A 20,041-nucleotide genomic window follows, 5' to 3' on the forward strand; every position below is an offset into this window, starting at 1 on the left:
CCTGCCCCATAAATGTTTATAGCAGCTTTAGTCATAATCACCAAATACCACAAGTGACCAGGATGCCCTTCAGTGGGTGAATGGTAAACTAACGGTGGTACATCAAGACCATAGAATGTCACTCAGTATTGAAAAATATAGAGTGAGCTAGCAAGCCAGAAAAAGACATGGATGAATCTTAAGTGTATATTGCCAGGTGGAAAAGCCAGTCTGCAAAGGATACATTCTGTATGACTCCATTTACATGACATTCTGGAAAAGGGAAAATTACAGGGATGGTAAAATATCAGTGCAGTCATTCCAGGAGTAGATGGGATAGTTAAAGCACAGGTATTTGGAAGTGAAAGTGTTTTGTATGATTCTGTAATTAATGGGACCTACGTGACATGGTGTATTTGATGAAATCAACAGAATTTTAGAGCACAAAGGGTGAATTTTGTTATATGCAACATCTTCCAAAATCATATCATAGTTGGAAGATTCAGGATAGAAAACAGACAATGACAAAACCTAAGTGTATTGCAAATTTGTGAAACAACCTGACCTTGGAGGAGGGAGGGAAAGTGCTAAGCTCAAGTCTTTTGGAAATGAGTAGAGATTCTAAGGCTGAAAGCAAGAGAAACTGCATTGACTTCCAGTGGATAAAGTGCTATCTCAAAAGGCTACAGGTTAACGATTGTGGTCTCGCTCCGTATGTGTACTTGAGTTGAACAATCATGTAAGTGGACGGAGTGGAGTGGGAGCTACACTTCTTTCTCTCTCTTGGAGTGGAAAGCTGCAGGACACCAAGCAGGAAGGCAGGAGAACCCAGGCAGTATGGATTAAGGTGGAGATACCAGTATACATTCCCATATAGCTAAATACAGTATGGATGTCGATCAGTGGACACTCCCGTAGAGCCAAATACAGGCATAGATGTTGACATGTAGGAATATGTTAGATACTTGTGCCTGAGTTAGTGTACTCAGAAACATTTACATGAAATTTAAAATATGTGAACTAATCCATAATTACAGCAATCAAAATAGAGATGGTCTTTGGTACAGTATCAGGAGAGCAGCACTTGGAAAAGAGAGGAAAATGTACCATATGGAAACCCACGGAACATTTGCACAGGTGCACACATAGGCAACAGTCAGAGAGCTGTATGCTTAAGATGTGTGCACTTTACTGTAAGTGAGATTACGCCTCAATTTTTACAAAGCCGATAACCCATTTCATACTGGGGTGAGAGTAAATGGTTTCGTAGCATCTGGACCATCCTACCGCCAAACAGCACATGTTACTGAGGGAAAGCACAGAATTCCTAGCAGATTGTTCAAGGCCAGGCTTATTGCACCCTTGACTGTTGCTGACATGAGGCAAGAGTGGAACCGCAGCCTCCATTTCCCCCCTCCCAAAGCTACCTTGAATATTTGTTATTTTGAGAATTGGCTTCCTTTGCTGGGTGTTGTTTCCATTAACCCTCAGTGTGTTCAAGGCAAGCATGGACTTTCACTTTTCCCCGGTGGGCTTCTGGGCTTCATTTGCTTGTAATCGTGTGTGGGAGTTGGATTATATGCTCCCCGCCTAGCTTCCATTCAGCATTAGCAACTGCTGATGAAGAAATCCCAGCACAATTGTGTGTCTCCGTAGTTTTCACAAAAGTAAGTCAGGCAGAGTCCTCCCCTCTTCATTATGAAAGTTTATTATTGAACTGGCTGCATTCAGATTCAAAATAAGCATCATCACTAGTAGGCCTGAGAGTACCCCGCATATGTTCAGAGAGGACCGCAAGCTGAGTGTGTTAAGTTGTGCACTTGTCTTTTCTTCACTAACAGGGACCAGTGAGTCTGCAGTAACTCACCTCAGCTCGTGCAAAGACGTTTGTGCAGAGCATTCACTCCCTAGGTTCCATGCTTTGGTTTAAAAATAAAATGTCCTTGTAAGAGAACAGAACCAAACAGTAAGGTCCTCGCTTACAAAATAAAAAGTACTAACTTCTGGAAAGAATTTCAAATGCCATCTGTAAGTTCCTCAAACACAGACCACTTAGCCAGGGTGAGAGGCAATGGACGAAGGATGCAGGACTAAATGTTCACGTCTGAGAGTCATTTAAACATCTGGAAGGAATGTCTGGAGTGTGGACTTCACGAAAGGGCAACCTTCTAAAATCTGGAGAGGCAGGGGGAATGATGGTGGGCAACAGTAAAAGGGGGAGGGTACTGAAAATGTTACAGCACAGTATGGGCTTTGTCATTCTTTTCCTTTGCTCATGTGGTCCTTATTTTAAAGCCACTCTGTTGACCACAGAAAGTTGAAACAATACATTTTTTACAACTACGTGGAGTGCTATGATATGCAAAGTTCAGATTTTAATATCATTCTCTTCCTGTTGAGCCAAGCATCGTGGTCTCTGTAGAGTAGGTTCTGAGTTCATTGTTTTTGAGTGATGGGAGTCCCTCATCACTAGCCTGCCTTCAGAGAAGAATGCAAAAGGAAGCGCTGGGCATGTATGGCTTTCCAACATGCCATCTGTTGCCTACCCCTGCTTTAGGACAAATACAAGATTAATGTCCAAAAGAAAACACTAACTGGCACTTGGTTATTGTTTCTGCCTGTTAGCTGTCAAATCTGTACTCTAAATCTTGTATCAATATAAAACAGAAATGACTGTTAAGAATTCATGGAATGAGCCATCCAGCCAGCCAGTAGATTCTAACAAAAGTCAACCATTACATAGACACTTGATAGGGCAAGATGATGTGTATCATTTGAGAGGGATTTTAAAAGTATATTCCAGCATCAGCAAATCCTGACATATGTACTCTAGAGTATTGACCAAAATCCTTCTCCCTCTGTACACCTTCACCTCCCCCACCCACCTCAAGGGCACATGGCTCTAGACACTTGTCAACTTGAACAACTTCTCTGTTTCTGCTCTGCTCAGTCACTCTTTGGCAGGCCTAGTGACTTTTTTTTTTTTTTAACAATTATTGTTAGAGCAGTTTTTGGCTTATAATAAAACTGAGAGGAAAGTACAGAGATTTCCCACATATCCCTGTGCCCCCACATATGCACAGTCTCCCCCATTGTCAACACCAGTCACCAGAGTGAGACATTTTTTATCAAGGATGAACCTACATTGACACATCGTTTTCACCTGGAGTCCATAGTTTAGGGTTCACTCTTGGTGGTGTACATTCTGTGGTTTTGGACAAATGTGTAATGACGTACATGCGTCATTATACTGTCCTATCACACAGAGTGTCTTCACTGCCCTAAAATCCTCTGTGTTCTGTGTGTCCACTCTCCCTCCCCCCACAACTCCTGGAAGTACTGATCTTTTCCCTATCTCCATAGTTTTGCCTTCTCCAGAATGTCGTCTACTTGAACTCATATAGTATGGAGTCAGCCTTTCAGGCTGACTTCTTTTACTTAGTAATATGCATTTAAATGTCCTCAATGTTCCTGATGATCTTTTAAAAACATAAACCAGGGGTGCCTGGGTGGCTCAGTCGGTTAAGCATCCGACTTCGTCTCAGGTCATGATCTCACAGCTCATGGGTTCGAGCCCCACGTCTGGCTCTGTGCTGACAGCTCAGAGCCTGGAATCTGCTTCGGATTCTGTGTCTCCATCTCTCTCTGCCCCTCCTCTGCTCATGCTCTGTCTCTCTCTGTCTCAAAAATACATAAAACATTAAAAAAATTTTTAGAAACATAAATCAGATTCTATGACCCCTTTCAACTTTAAATTATTTACTGACCCCCCCCCCATTGAAATCTTCTTAGTATGTCCTTAGAATCTTACAGCATGTTTTCCAGGCTGTCTTGGCATGTCAGAACGACCCTGACACTCTTGGCCATCACGGTATGTCCCGCATTCACACACATGTGGGATTTACAAAAATTGCTTGGGCTTCCCCATCTGTGAGATTCTAACCCAAACACTAAGAGCTTGTTTTTATAAGTCGAATTTATTATGCAGTGACCTGTGCATCCAAACAACATATTTGTTATATTTGTATAAATTATGAAACATAAGAACAAAAGGAACCCTTATGAACCCTCCAAACACCTATGAAGCTAAATTTATCTGCATATTCCTCGTTTCTCTTCCCAAGAACAGACACTGTACTGAATTTTTGTGCTTTTTACTATCTTGGTTTTTTTTTATATATATATATATAGAATTTTATTACATGTTCATTTGTCTCTGAATCAATTTTGTTCGGTAGACTTTCCAAATTGATTTCATATATTTGCATTGGTTTTGTCGAGGTTCTCTCATGGATAATGAACTGCATCTGTTTTTAGGTGAATGAGTATGTATTCGTGTAACCATCACCGTAATGACATGGAATATGTTCCTATCATCCCAAAATATTATTTCATTGTCCTGTGGAAATAATTGCCCAACATTCCCCTCTTACCTCCAAGAGACTAATGACTGAAAATCCTCATTATCCTTAATCATTGGAAAATGCAAATTACCATCACAGTGAGATATCAGTACCCACGGACCAAAATGATTAGAATTGGAAAAGAGTGACCACAGCAACTGTTGCTGAAGATTTAGAGTAACCAGACCCCTCACATGGCTGGTGGGGATGTGAAATGTCACAGCCACTTTGCAGAACAACTTGGCATTTTCTTAAAAAGTTACACGCACCACCTGTCACTACCACAGAGCCATTCTCCTCATAGAATCGTTTCATCATTTCCCCGAGAAATGATAACCTATGTGTTCACACAAAGGTGCATGCACAAATTTCACGGCAGATTTGTTCGTGATAGACCCAAACCAGAAGTGACAGGTGACTCTAATGTAGAATAACACAGATCCATTTTCCTTGCTTCCGTGCTTTACAAAAAAAATGGTACTCACTCTGCAGTGTTTAGTGACGATTGTTTTCACTTACTATCAAGTTACAAAGATATTTTATGTTGCCATACATGACTTTAGTTCATTTTTTTGGCTTGTCGTGTAGCACTTCACTGGGTACACTGGTAAGATTTGGCCCATGAGTAGTTTCCCAGCTCCTGCTTGAAGCTGTTATCTCCCTGCTCAGGACCCCAGACTCTGGATACCTGGATAATATCCTCTTCTAGAGCCAGGGACAACAAACTATAGTCTGTGAGCCAAATCAGGCCCATCGCTTGTTTGATTAAATAACATTTTATTGGGACACAGTGGCATTCATTTGTGTATACATTGTTCTGGCTGTTTTCATGCCAGAACGGCAGAGCTGAGTAGCTGGCCCCAGAGACCCACATGCCCTTCCAGGCCGAAACTATTCACTGTCTAGCAGTTTACCAGAAAATTTTGTAGAAAACCCCCTGGACCAGAGTACTACGAATGAAGATCTCAACCTAAAAGTCTGAGGTGAGCAGATGTAAGCAAAGAGCCCCTGTAGGATGTTAGCTAGGAAGGAAAAATAAATTATTTAAATTATCCCACACTGAAGCTATTGGAATTGCCCAAACTGAGGCTCCTAGCCACACGGAAGCACATTCTACTGCTCTTAGAATTATGAAAAATGTTTAGCCTGTATAGCCCGGATGTCAGTGGCTCTGTGACATTCACGCCATTTATGAGCCAGGAGTGGTCATGGCATCACCTAAAGCTGGTGATCGCTTTCTTGCCAGCTTGAGGCTGCCCAGAGTTTGGATGAGGTCACAAGACCCCACATAGACCCTCGTCAATCTTGAGATTGGCATCTGAGAAGAGATCGTGTCCCAGGGTTCTGGCATAAAGATGCACCCTCTAATCATGAGGGGGTCCTGTCCCGGCAGTTGTTCATCTGCAGAAAAGTAACCTGTCCAGACCCTGTTTTTCTGTACCCTAATTTGACACAATCTTTTATTCCTACTGGTGACTGTTCCCATGTTCCAGGGCCATCTTCCTGGAAGGGGAAAGGATCCACCTTTGTTGAGGTCTAGGAGGGCTTTACTTTCAACTCAGCAAACAGACCTCTTTTATTTCCTCAAACCTTTGAAAGAAGCTATTGGCCAAAGTTATCCTTAAAACACCCCTTTTTCTGTCTTTATAACAAAACCACCTTCAACCTGCTCTCTTTCTGTTGCTCCAAGAAAGGTCCCGTTCTCTAAGAAACTAAGCAGGTGACATTTTGCCAGGAAAGTCCCCAAATTAGAACCAGCATGCCCCGAGTTATCCTCAAAATCACAAACCAACGGTCCTATGTCTCCAGGGAATTTTTGAGAGGAACATCCTTCCATTCAGAAATCCTTTCCTTAAACATAACCTGAAGAGGTAGCTTCTGAAACAAATACTATTTGGGCAACAAAAAAAGTTTTTAGGTTCTTGTTTTAAAACTGTCTCATTCTCTGGGGCACCTGGGGGGATCAGTCGGTGAAGCGTCCAACTTCAGCTCAGGTCTCAATCTCACAGTTTGTGAGCTCGAGCCCCGCGTCAGGCTCTATGCTAACAGCTCAGAGCCTGGAGCCTGCTTCAGATTCCAGGTCTCCCTCTCTCTCTGCCCCTCCCCTGCTCGCACTCTGTCTCTCTCTATGTCTCAAAAATAAACATTGAAAAAAACCATTAAAACAATCTGTGTCTTGGAAAGGAAAGCAGGTTGATGTGCCTTCAGTGTTCTTTGAATGTCTGAACAGTGTATTGTTCCCAAACACACCATCTTTTTATGGGGTGGGGGTCTTGTTCTTGGGGTTTCATGGAATGACCTCTTTGCAAGGTATAAGAGTGAGGGAGAAAGCTGAAAACTGGAAGCAACAGACTTAAGGCAGGTACCATCAAATTGTTCTGAGTGAGAGAACAGTGCAGCAGTGGGGCCAGGAAGCGGTCCCTCCACGGATCCCTGGGGCCAGGAGGCGGTCCCTCCATGGATCCCTGGGGCCAGGAGGCGGTCCCTCCACGGATCCCTGGGGCCAGGAGGCAGTCCCTCCATGGATCCCTGGTTCTGACACAGGAGAAGAACTCTTATCTGGGCAGAAAGGTCCAGGAACAGGGTTGGAGAGACAGGTTCCCTCAGCAGTCCCCAGTGCCAGGGCCCCACACAGGCCTGCAGGGAGCAGGAACAGGAGATAATGGCCGATACTATTGAGTGCCTACTGTATACCAAATACTACCCACACATTTGCAATAGGGAAATGGATAAAAACCATGCAGAATTCAGACCCAGACCCTGTTGCCTACTGGCCATTGATTTACCAAACCAGCAAGAGGGAAGGACGCAGAAGTAGTCATCACACGGCAATGAGATGTGCTCAGAGGCGTGACTGAAATATTGCCGGGGAGCTGAACTGTTATCAAGGAGGTCCCGGTTGACAACCACAAGAGTGTGGAGTACCGGTGGATCCCAGCATGGCCCCCAGCGGACCCCAACATCACCACCACCCCCCTACCATGGGCCCCGGCATTGCCCTTCTGGGGACCCTGGGATAGCACCCTCAGTGGACCCCAGCATCACCCCAAATAGGGAGAAGTGCAAACTTTGGGTTTAGGATTGAAAGCCTGGCACGTCTGACCTTCATTTTCCAAGGACTGTTTCCTTTCCATCTACCATAAAGGACCACGTAACTAGCTCTCTGTTCTTTTCCCAAAGCCATTTAGTTTACCAGCATGAATTTTTAAGGTTGGAAAAATTACCTGAAATGTTAAAAGTGCAGTGTCTCTTTTCAGACAACTTCCTGCTGACTTACAAATATCTACAAAGGAGAAGGCTCATACTAATTATGGCTCCCAGTGTGCTGAATACCCAAAATGAACAGGAAGAGGCATCTTTCTTTAATTGCATGAAGCAGCAACACGGAGGCTCTTTTTGTGACTGAGGACAACAATTAGATACTTTGGTGGCACCAGTGAATAGTACAGGCCCTCCTGATTTTCCTCCAAGTGCCATACACTGTCCTTCCAAGAATGTAGACACATGTGGCAATATTTTCTTCCTAAGCTAGCAAAATAAGGAATGCCCATGAAAAGTTTAAATTTTTGCTTTCTGAAGAGACATTTGAGCATGCATTCGTGTTTAAAACTTTTTTAAAAATTCTTTTTAAAATTGTTTTTAAAGTTTATTTATTTAGACAGACAGACAGACACACACACACACACACACACACACACACAGGTAAGGCAGAGAGAGAGAGAGAGAGAGAGAGAGAGAGAGAGAGAGAAAATGAATCCCAAGCAGGCTTTGCACTGCCAGTGTAGAGCCTAATGCGGGGCTGGAACCCACAAACCATGAGATCGTGACCTGAGCTGAAACCAAGGATAGGATGTTTACCTGACTGAGCCACCCAGCCACCACAGTTTAAATCTTTTTATTTATTTTTTATTATCATTGCAAACATGTAGATGCCTGATCCTTTGTAGATGAAACTTTGCGGCAACCCATCTCCAAACTTTAGTGGTGGGTTCTGAGTTCAGTTTAATTTTTAATGTTTTATCTTAATAATGCTGCTCCCAGAGTTTCCTTGTAGAATACTGTACTATTTTCCTACTGTTGCTGTAATAGCTTACCACACATTTTAGTTGTAGACAACACAAGTTCAGGATCTTGCAGTGCAGTTGGGCTAAACCTGAGGTGTTGGCAAGGATGTGATCCCCCTGGAGACTTAGGGGAAAATCTAATTTCTTATTTCTTCAACTCCTAGAGCCTACTTGAGTCCCAGCATCCCATGGCTTATGGGTCCCCTTCCAACACTCAACCTCTGGTCCTGCTGTCACGTCTTCTCCTCTGATTCCTGCTCTTCTGCCTCCCTCTTGTGAGGACCTTTTGATGGCACCAGACCCACCTGGGTAGACCAGGATGTTCGCCCCATCTCAAGGTCCTTAACTTAATCACACCTGCAAAGTCCCTTTGGACATGTAAGGTGACATATTGACAGATTCTGGGGATTAGGACGTGGATATATTAGGGGCCATTACTCTATCTACCCCAGCTGAAAACACACATCATAGTCTATGCATAATATATATATATATATACGTATATACACGTGTATATATATATATACGTGTATATATATACACATACTATCTATATAACAATGTATGGCTTTTATGTGTGAGAAAATAGATGGTTGACAATTTTTGAAATTATACTAATACGTTTATATTAGTCTGCTCAGACTGCCATAACAAAATACCTCAGACTGCATTGCTTAAACAACAAATTTATTTCCTCACAATTCTGGGTAGTGGAAAATCCAAGATGGAGATCTGGCATGGTTTCTTTCTGGGTTGCAGATAGCCAGAAATGTCCTCACATGGTCAGGGAGAGACTATTGTCTCTTGCTCTTCTTATAATGACACCAGTGCCATCAGATTAAGAGCCCACCCATGTGACCTCACTTAACCTTTATCACCTCCTCACAGTCCCTGTCTCCAAATACAGTCTCACTGGGGATCAGGCTTCCACATATGAATTTGGGGGGCGCCCCAATTTAGTCCATAGTGGTACTTATATCCACTTAGGTTGGTGCATACAGAAGTAACTTAACCAAAAAGCTTGAAAAGAATAGATTTGGAAACTGCAAAGCTTAGGAAAGAAATTAATCTATAGATATGTAGAATTGGAAAAATCTCCACATGAGGAGTGCAGAGGCCACACCTACTGGATCTTTCACCCCACCACTGGTTGTGTGAACCACTGGCTGCAAAGTAACTGTGTAGTGTCTGAACATATTTTGTTTTGGAATATAGAGGTCGTAGCCCCTGTTCTCCCTTCCATAAAGGGTCGTTTCTGGGAGAAAGGAAGGGAGCTCTCTTGTCCATAACTCTGAGGTGCTCTTTGAGCATCTGTGGTTTTTGCACATGGTTTCCATGCCATCCATGGTAGGAGTTAATGGTTAATCAGAAGGTGAAAAGAAAACCAGACTGAAGTTCAGAAATAATTGATAGAAATTGAAGTTTATTGGGTTAACTATTTCCCAATACTTGGGTACTTATATGCTGGTATTTCTCACTGTGCTTAAATCCAGCAAATGTAGTATTTTGGTAAATTTTATCCTAGTATCATAATGAAAAAGAATTAAAACAAAGGAGAAAGTACATGATAATTTGAATCTGGTGCCAATGTCCAGGTACAGCATTTGGAATTCAGATGCCCCATGGCCACCACTGTCACTCACCCAGTGGCAGCTTTCGAAATAGCTGGAAAACGGTTCTAGGCAAATCACCAGTTTCTTGAAGGATGGCCTTTGCAATTCTAAACTTATACAAGCTAATGTCACAGAACATATTTGATTAAAAGTTGGCTGTGTGAATTCTTCTCAACCACTTTACTACAAGTGATGGTTTTAGAAATGTGTATACACATTGTCTTACAAAATGCAGATGTAGATGAGAAGAGAACCTTAAAATGTCATTACGATCTTCGTGAGGAAGGAGCATGATATCCTGTGACAGAGAGCAAGCCTGAGCTCTCTTTCTTTAGGGTCCACCATTCCAATAGCTTAGCCTTCTCCACTGTGTGTCAAGACATTTGGCTTTAAATCAGCTTAATCCAAGTAACATTATACTCATTCAGCAGGCTGGCTTGTCAGCTGGCAGTTTGCTCTATGAGGAACATTTTGGAAATATGATAAAGCCTAGAACTTCCCTAAGTCTCTTGAACGTAATCAGGGTCACTAATAGGCTATGTCAGCAAGAGCATAATCTTGGAACCATAATGGAAACGCTGGTTTCCTCTCCCAAAGAATTCTGTAGAAAAATCTTACAAGAGATTCAAGGTTATGTTGCACATATTTCGTGAGGGCTATGTCAAACCTTGATCTCTTGTCTCTTCTCCAACGTCTCACTTATTCTCATTGCTTGAAACATCTAAGGCCAGTCCCCACTAATTTGAGGAGTAAAGGGAAACAAGCCTTACTAATTTTAGTGATATGCCAATAAACTGGCTACCACACTGCTATGAGAAAAAGGAAATAATGAATCTCACTAGCAAAACCGTCCAGTAAACTTCATGGGACACACTATTTATTTCAAGTGAAATATAGCTCTTATACAAAGTATCTGGTAATATTGCCAATCTGCTTTATTTTAGGGGAGAAAAATTACATAAGTTGACATTTATCAGGTTTTTAATAATACAATGCTGTAACTCAAATCTCTTATAAACATCACAGAGCAGTAACAATTTATGGCCCAGTTAAATAGGTATTGTCTTGCAAATTACGGATCCCTTTTGCCCTTGGACATACACCGCCCTATGGAAATGCCTTGATTTCTGCGTCTGCCAGCCATAATTCAGTGATTAGGTTCCAAGATGCCGTCTACATATTGTAACATAGAGTGGTGGGGAGGGTATCGGGAGGTACAGTACTTTGTTTGGCTAAAGCACGGAAATGTATAGAGACGATAATAAGCAATAGAGATGGTAACCTTGAGCGAAAGCTTGCTTTCCCCTAAGTGTTCTTGAGTTCTCAGCCATCTCTGGAAGCGTCGTCCCTCTGACACAGGCCAGTGAGGACCACTGCATTGGGGTGTGCGCTGTGGTGTTAAGCCATGAACGGGCCGTCCCCACTCACTGCACTGAGGGGAGACGGTGACTCCACTTCTATGAGCTGAAGTATGCTTCCTCTCAACTCCTTGCTGACTCAGGATGAAGTCAAAGTGTGGCACTCTTCCGTTCAAAGCCCACCAGTGACTTCCTGTGTCTCCCAGGACCAAAGTCCAGTCTGCAATGGCCAGTGGGGCTCCAGGTGATGGGCCAATGCCCTACCCCTCACCGTCCCCAACCTCACCTGTGAGGACATGCGTCCTTGTTCACTCAGGCAGCTGTGTGCCTCTCTCTTACTGCTTTGTGAACAACCTGAGCTTCCTCCTGCCTCTGAGACTTTCCTCAGGTCCTTCTGCCTAGAGCACCCTCTCCACACACCTGCTTGACTTGCTCCTTAACTTCCCTGGGCTCTGGTCTCAAACGTTGTCGTATCAGAAGGGACTTCTCTGACTACACTCTGCAAAACAGACCACTCTCTTCTCTGCTAAGCTGCCTGTCCCTAGATACTCCTTAATGACTGTCCTCAGCTCTTCTCACCGTGTGTGTGTGTGTGTGTGTGTGTGTGTGTGTGTGTGTGTACGCACTTGGGAGAGCACATGGCAAGAATTTCGTTCTCTGCTGCAAGCCCCCGGGCTTAGAGCAGGGCCACTCAGGAAACGGTGCCCAATCACTGTTTTTGAGTGAATGAGTACACAGTTGGGTTCATACATAGATGAGAACTGGGAGGTTCTAAGAATCAGAATAAACAAGGGTGTCTCCCCTCAGGAAAAGAATGCATCCTTGATGAATATGATGCAGTGGCTGACTTTATGTGACCTAAGACCCGCAGGAATTCGTAGGATATGTGCCGTTCCCTGACGTCATGCATGGTATAGTAAATAATATTTTAAATACATACATATATAGTTAACTTGCATTAATGAAAGATTAAGGTGTGGGATTTAAAACATGGAAGCCAGCCTGAAAAAAACAACTTGCATTGGTGGTCGTTACATATACATACATGTATGTGTATACATATACATATACATGTACGTGTACATATACATATACTTATATACACATATATACATATCGTATACATGCATGTACACACATATGCATCACATACACACACACACATACATACCGTTATGGGCTTCATTGTATCCCCCTAAAATTTATATGTTGATGTCCTATCCTCTAGTATTTCAGAATGTGGTTGCTTTTGGAGGTCTTTAAGAGATCATTAAATTAGGGGCGCCTGGGTGGCGCAGTCGGTTAAGCGTCCGACTTCAGCCAGGTCACGATCTCGCGGTCTGTGAGTTCGAGCCCCGCGTCAGGCTCTGGGCTGATGGCTCGGAGCCTGGAGCCTGTTTCCAATTCTGTGTGTCTCCCTCTCTCTCTGCCCCTTCCCCGTTCATGCTCTGTCTCTCTCTGTCCCAAAAATAAATAAAAAACGTTGAAAAAAAAAAAAAAAAGAGATCATTAAATTAAAATGAAGTCATTAGGGTGACCCGTATGACTAGCATCCTGATAAGAAGAGATTGGGGCACATAGAAAGACACCAGAAATATGTGCCCAGCCACAGTCCATCTGAGGACACGGCAAGAAAACTTGCCCCCAGCCCAACATACGGAAGTAACTAACATGGCTCACATTTGTGGAATGCTCACTCTGTGTTGGACGCTGTGCCACAGACTGGCCGTGCGTTACGCCATCCTATTCCCAGGATGCCTCTGTGAGGTTGGCATTGTCACTGTACTCCTTCATAGGAGGAACCAGATTGAGGTCCGGCCAAGTTCCCAGAGATGATGAGTGGCAGACCTAGGAAGGGAGCCAGCCTCACTTTAATTCTGCCACCTTCTGGGGCACCTGCGTGGCCTACTCGGTTAAGCATTCAACTTCGGCTCAGATCATGACCTCACGGTTTGTGGGTTCTAGCCCTGCATCAGGCTCGGTGCCAACAGCTCAGAGCCTGGAGCCCGCTTCAGATTCTGTGTCTCCCTCTCTCTCTGCCCCTCCCCACTCATGCTCTCTCTGTCTCAAAAATAAACATTTAAAACAATTTTAAGAAAACATTCTGAGGGGCGCCTGGGTGGCTCAGTCGGTTAAGCGACCAACTTCGGCTCAGGTCATGATCTCGCAGTCCGTGAGTTCAAGCCCCGCGTCGGGCTCTGTGCTGACAGCTCAGAGCCTAGAGCCTGCTTCAGATCCTGTGTCTCCCTCTCTCTGGCCCTCCCCCGTTCATGCTCTGTCTCTCTGTCTCAAAAATAAATAAACGTTAAAAAAAAAAAAAATTTTAAAAAAAAAAAAAAAAAAAAAAAGAAAACATTCTGAGATGATGTTTCTCTGTGGCAAGAGCTTTATGGAACATACTTTCTCAAAATCGTTTGGACCCCAAAACTACCGACCCAGTGGGAATTTCCCAATGATGCAATTGCATTTTACATTATTACTTACATGCTTTAAAATTAGTTAAATTTGAATCACTTTGACATGTGAGCCTTTAGATCACCCGGTGAAGTTTTTCATAAATGTCTTTATGTGCCAAAGAGGTGTACAAAGAAAGGTATATAAAGTGAATATTGGCCTATTTGAAACTTATTACAGCTATTATGAATTTATTCCAGTCAAACGTGATCATCCTTGCAAATTCAGCACACGATCTCATGTGTATTAGGAAAGGAACACTTTCTTTCCAGGGGTAACTCTAAGATATATTAGAAATGAAATGAAGGCTCTGAATGATCAGGTACAATAGAATTCTTTTGGGTAACGTTTCTTTTGAAATACCAATATATAATACGATCAGAGCAATACTTTATAAAAGAAGACAGTTTCATTGTTATGCATCTAATCATTGCAATGCCTCTTAATAGTCTCAGAGCCCCCTTTTTTCTCAATAAAATGAAGAAAATGTATTTCCTCTCCATTGTTTTGCTAAAATGCATAGTAAATGAGAATATTAAAATTTTTTTAATCTTTATTTATTTTTGAGAGAGAGAGAGAGAGAGACAGAGTGAGAGCAGGGGAGGAACAGAGAGAGAGGGAGATGCGGAATCCAAAGCAGGCTCCAGGCTCCGAGCCATCAGTACAGAGCCTGATGCGGGGCTTGGACCCACGAGCTGTGAGATCATGACCTGAGCCAAAGTCAGACGCTTAACTGACTGAGCCACCCAGGTGCCCCTAGGTATATGAAAATATTTATGTGAATGGAATTCTAGGGAGAAATGAACGAGAAATTGATTTTTGTCTCCTTTTTTAAAAAACTTTAAAAAAAATTTTTTTTTGAGAGAGAGCGAGTTGGGGAGGCCAGAGAGAGAGGGAGACACAGAATCTGAAGCAGGCTCCAGGCTCTGAGCTGTCAGCACAGAGCCCACTGCGGGGCTCGAACTCACTAGCTGTGAGATCATGACCTTAGCCCAAGTCGGATGCTGAACCAACGAGCCACCCAGGAGCCCTAGTTTTTGTCCCCTTTCTTAGAAAAAAAAAGACTTTACAATCATTTTTGTCTTAAAATAGAACATTTTACCACATTATAGGTAAAGGGGAAAAACGAGGTCTTAAAAAAATGATCGAGTTTAACACATAATACACATAAACTGGACAAATCTTTAAGTGTGAAATTCAGTTAATATTTTATGGATGAATATACCTATGTAACTATCACTCTGTTCAAAATATAAATATTCGCAGGACCCCAGCAGATTCCCTTGTTCTCTTTCTTAGTCAGCATCATCTTCTTACGCAGAGGAACCACGGGGTTCACATCCATTGTCATCACAGATGAGTTTCGCCTTCCGTAAACTGTAGATAAATAGTCATGCTGCACACACTCTTTTTCTGGCTTTCTTTTACTCATCATTATGTCTCTGAGATTCATTCATGTTGTTCCATGCAGTAGTTCATTCTATTTTTATTATTACTTGGTAATGTTTGTTATAAAAATGTACACCACTTGTTCTTATCCACTGTATTGTTGATGATTATTTGGGTCGTTCCAATAAAGATGTGATGAACCCTCTCCTGCCTTTGTTGGACTTACGTACTCAGCTGTCGAAGCTGAATACCCAGGAAGGGGATTGCTGCCCGTGGGATGGGTACATGTTTGCCTTGAGCTCACACCGCCAAACTCTTCCCTGAAGTGACTGTGCCAGTGCCCGCACCCTCCAGGCGGATGCTCAGATTCCGTCCCTTCCTAGCCAAGTAGAGACTTGAAGTTATCAGTCTTGTTTTTGCAGTTTCCTCCATTCTAGAAGCTGGGCGGTGGCATGCATTCTGGCTTTCGTTTGAGTTTTCCTGCTGAGTAATGATGTTGAATAATTGTTCAGAAGCCTGTTGACCATCTAGGAATCCTCATGTGGAAAGTGTCCGCTCAGGTCTTTTGAAAATGCTTATTAATTCAATTGTCTTTTTTTGGGATAGTTTGTAAGAGTAGGACCTTATATATTATGGATATTGGGGTTGTGTGTGTGTGTGTGTGTGTGTGTGTGTGTGTGTGTGTGCATTTTGAGACTACGATGTCTTTCTGTGTTATCCATTAAGTTTTCTATTGATGTCTGCTGATGAACAAAAGTATTTCATTCTAAGGAAAAACAATTTAGTAGGTTTTTTTTTCCTTTGTGCCTACTGATTTTTGTGTCCTATTTAAAAACTGTTGTATACCACCCCAAGTTCATAAGCATATTCTCCTGGTTTTTTTCTATAAGTTGTGCTATTTACATTTTACAGATAGTCTATAATCTATTTTAGATCCACTTATTTGAGGTAGAGTAACAATTCTTCTTTTAAATTATTCATATCTAATTGAACCAAAATGACTTACTTAATTGGCAGTCCCCAGTGAATTGGTGTAACACCTTCCCATAAGTAAGCTGACCGTGTCAGTGGGTCATCCTACAGCTTCTACACTGTGTTTCACAGATTCTTTTGTCTAATCTTATGCTACTTTCTTTTTTCTTTAATGTGTTTTACAAATGTGCTACTGTCTTGATTACTGTAGCTTCATTGTATGTCTTGATATCTGGTAACTTAAACCTTTGACATTTGAGCTTTTTAAGGAAAACCTTGGCTAATCTAGGCCCTTTGACTTCCCGTGTAAATTTGAGATCTCAAATTCTCAATTGCCGCAAAAAACCTGGTGATATATTGGTAAGGATTACATTGAACCTATAAATCAAGCTGGGGGAGAATGGGTACCTTAAAAATAATCGTGCCCTCCAATCTATAGACATGATATGTTTTTCTACTTAGGTCTTCTTTAAATTCTCTCAGCATTTTTTGTTGTTTCCTGTGTAAACGATATCATATAATTAGATTTATTCCCTGCCATTAGGTAGCTTTGATGTTGCTGTCAATTCTATGTGCTTATATATTTATTTTTTTCCTTACCTTCAGGTTTCAAATTCATTGTTATCTGTATCATTTTCAGGTTTTTCTAAATCATGAAAGAACTGTTTGACCTTTACCCTGGTGGGTCTTCTCATTACTCACACAAGTCTAACGACTCACCATTTTAGGATTAGTTATTGGGAAGCACGGCTCTTATCAGAACATTTTCTTACCAAATGTCCATAGCGTTCTAATATTTGTAATTGTCTGTGCTCTTTTTTTTTTTCCATCTTTATCTCTGTTCTTCCTCTCTATGACTTTAGACGCTAAACGGACCATCCACCGTCACAGAGCCTGGATGTGCCCTTGGTTCATGGTGATTTTGCTTATGGAATCTCTCTCCATACTTGTTTCTTTAATATCCACTCCTTAGGAAATGTTTAGATCACAACTTGGTTTTCGTTAAAAATATTTTATGAACACTCAATCAAATATAATCAAGTGCTTCTTTGAAATCACACAATACTTTTCCAAGTCACACAGTAATAACATTTTTCATTAGTTGCATAGACTACCCACGTGAGGAGATATGTTCCCCCAAACTTCTAACATCGTTCAATCCATCCTTATATCCCTAATAAATAGTGTTCAGCCCAGTATTTGGCTCACAGCTGATACTTAATAAATATATGTTGACTTAAATTTAATTTTAATAAATGCAAATAGGAAACCATAATGTACTGTGCTACCTTTTTTGTTTGAGTTGTATCAGCTGTGGAATCCTAAAAAAAACCTTTTGAAGTGCTAAAACGAAAAATAGGCCAAGCTTCATTCTGCTCTGCTTGAGTATCATTAAAGAATTCTGAACCTTCAGCTTTTTTAAAGCACATAATTTATGTGCATTATAAAACCACCTTTTGTTTTCACAAGTCAACATTCTTAATGCAGTCTGTCAAAGTGCATTCTCCCTGAATTGCTTTGATGAACACGCCAGCCCGGGCAGTTTCTTTTAAGGGGAAGAGAAGAAAGGGGAAAAAAAAATACTTTTGCAGCAGCAGCAAAAAAAAAAAAAAAAAAAAAAAAAAAGAGAGAGAGAAAGAGAAAGTAAATAGAACAGGTCTAGACTTTGCTGCATATTTATATATCCCAGGTTGCAAATAATTTGGCTGAACATTCTCAGGAGCCAGGATTCTGCCTCAAAATTTGTAATACAGAAGCTCTGGTTTTGTTTTACAGCAGATACGTCGTGCTATTTCCCCTGCCCCATGTCCTCACTCATTAGCGGGTCCCAGGCATGCACAGACTTGATGTAACTGTAAATGTACCGCTAGGAAGGCAGTCCTCAGCCTGACCAACCTGAGCTCCAGCAGTTGGAGGCACTATGCAAGGCTCTTTTCCCTATGGACTCCCACCATGAGCTCCCACCTGTGAGACCTCAAGCACTAAGTCTTGGGTACTTTCGAAATGACTTTTATGCATACAAGATTATACAGAAACTAGTAAAACTTTCCACATATATTTCCTAGAATATTTAAAACAAAATTCTTAGTCTCCCTCCCCAACTTGACATATGGGTGGTGTTTTCTGTAAAAATGTTGGAAAATAGAGGAGCGCCTGGGTGGCTCAGTCGGTTGAGCGTCCGACTTTGGCTCAGGTCATGATCTCGCTGTCCGTGGGTTTGAGCCCCACGTTGGGCTCTGTGCTCAGAGCCTGGAGCCTGTTTCAGATTCTGTATCTCCCTTTCCCTCTCTGCTCCTCCCCCACTCATGCTCTGTCTCTCTCTGTCTCTCTCTCTCTCTGTAAAAATAAATAAACATTAAAAAAATTTTTTTTAAATGTTGGAAAATAGAGTTGCCAAGAAGTGCATTTGCTGTCTTAATTGGAGCTGTTGACGAACTAAGCCTTACCCTAAAACATATGGATTCAAACAAATAAAAAATGTCTCATTATGTATCCTTAAAGGCATGCCTGTGCCTGTGTGGCTGGGTGGGTGGGTGGGTGGGGGCACATATTCACTCTTACACACACGTACGCACATTTAGAGAGAAAGCCTTTTGCATGACTTCGATACCTGCCAACTCTAGAAAGCCTGGCACTTCATTCACTTGGTCCAATCTCTCTACAAAATGTGGTCAGGTTTGGAGGAAAATCCTCTTTCTGGAGTTTCCATATTGTGGTTGAGTCCTAACTGCTGTGTCCTTAGACAGAAAGATGAAAACGTTTATGAGAGAAAGCTCCCACAATCTTACGTAGCACAATGTCAACTCAAGAAAAATCACCAGTGAATATTTAATTGTATGTACACAATTACTTACCGTGATCTTTCTCTACTTTATACTTGGATGTCATTGTCAATCTGACAGTTTTGTTTGCTGCATTTCACCAGGGTAAAAAATGCCCTTCTGGGAAGGCAGCTGTCAGAATGTCCTTGCTCTGGGTCTGAACGACATTGCTCAGGATTTCTTTCAAAAGCTTCGGAGGTAACAGCAGATTGATGCCCTCGATTTGCTACCTGTCAAAAGGAAACATGGCAGGGAAAGACTAATAACTTGAGGCAGAGGCTGGTGGGTGGAACAGGAGGCCATGGCCTATCAGGGCAGTTCTGGAAACCCCACAGGTGGCGAACCACACAGGCTCATCCTTTCCATGGGGATGCTTTGATGCCTTCTGAATCGTCTCTAATGCCTCCTCTGCATCTCCAGAAGAAGAAATTCACACACTTCCTTTTTGAGATGCAACACTTTCCAGGACACTGGGGGGTGAAGTGAGAAGTAGAAAGAGATGGTCTGACTTTCAAGAGTCACACAGGTCGGTCGAACCTGGTGTCTTGTCTCACCTCCTAGGGCTTCTCCCCATGAGGGCGCTGTTAATCAGCCTTGTCAAGTCTCTGGAGCATGATCATCTGCTTCCAAGTACTCACATGGTCCAGACCACACCCTAGCCCATGGATTCCCTACCACACAGACAAGGAGCCTCCTCTTTGAGTGCCAGGTCACCCCCATACCATGATGATGCCAGTCTCATTTCAGGCCATAAGAGCACTTCCCAGCTATGCCCTCATTTGACAACCCCACCCTCTTTACAAAGCTGCTCTATGAATATTTCCAGGCTAACCCCTTCTCTGGAGGCAGAGAAGCTCAAAAGGTGTAAGATTCAGTCTGACACAGTAAATTGTTGAGTCACAGGTCTGGAATGTGGAATGTTTTTTTTCAGGGGGATGTTCCTCTTCTCAATCTGAATATAAAATACATGGTGATTACAGGTGTTCA

At 42.3% G+C, this 20,041-nt stretch overlaps 1 long non-coding RNA gene across 7 annotated transcripts in view; it reads left to right on the forward strand.

Moving 5' to 3' along the window:
- The window catches only part of LOC131503113 (uncharacterized), a 545,963-nt gene that overhangs the window by 375,584 nt on the left and 150,338 nt on the right, over window positions 1-20,041 (forward strand). The gene's annotated exons all lie outside the window — the stretch shown is intronic.

Source organism: Neofelis nebulosa, chromosome X, assembly GCF_028018385.1.
Source record: "Neofelis nebulosa isolate mNeoNeb1 chromosome X, mNeoNeb1.pri, whole genome shotgun sequence".
NCBI classification, from domain to species: domain Eukaryota; kingdom Metazoa; phylum Chordata; class Mammalia; order Carnivora; family Felidae; genus Neofelis; species Neofelis nebulosa.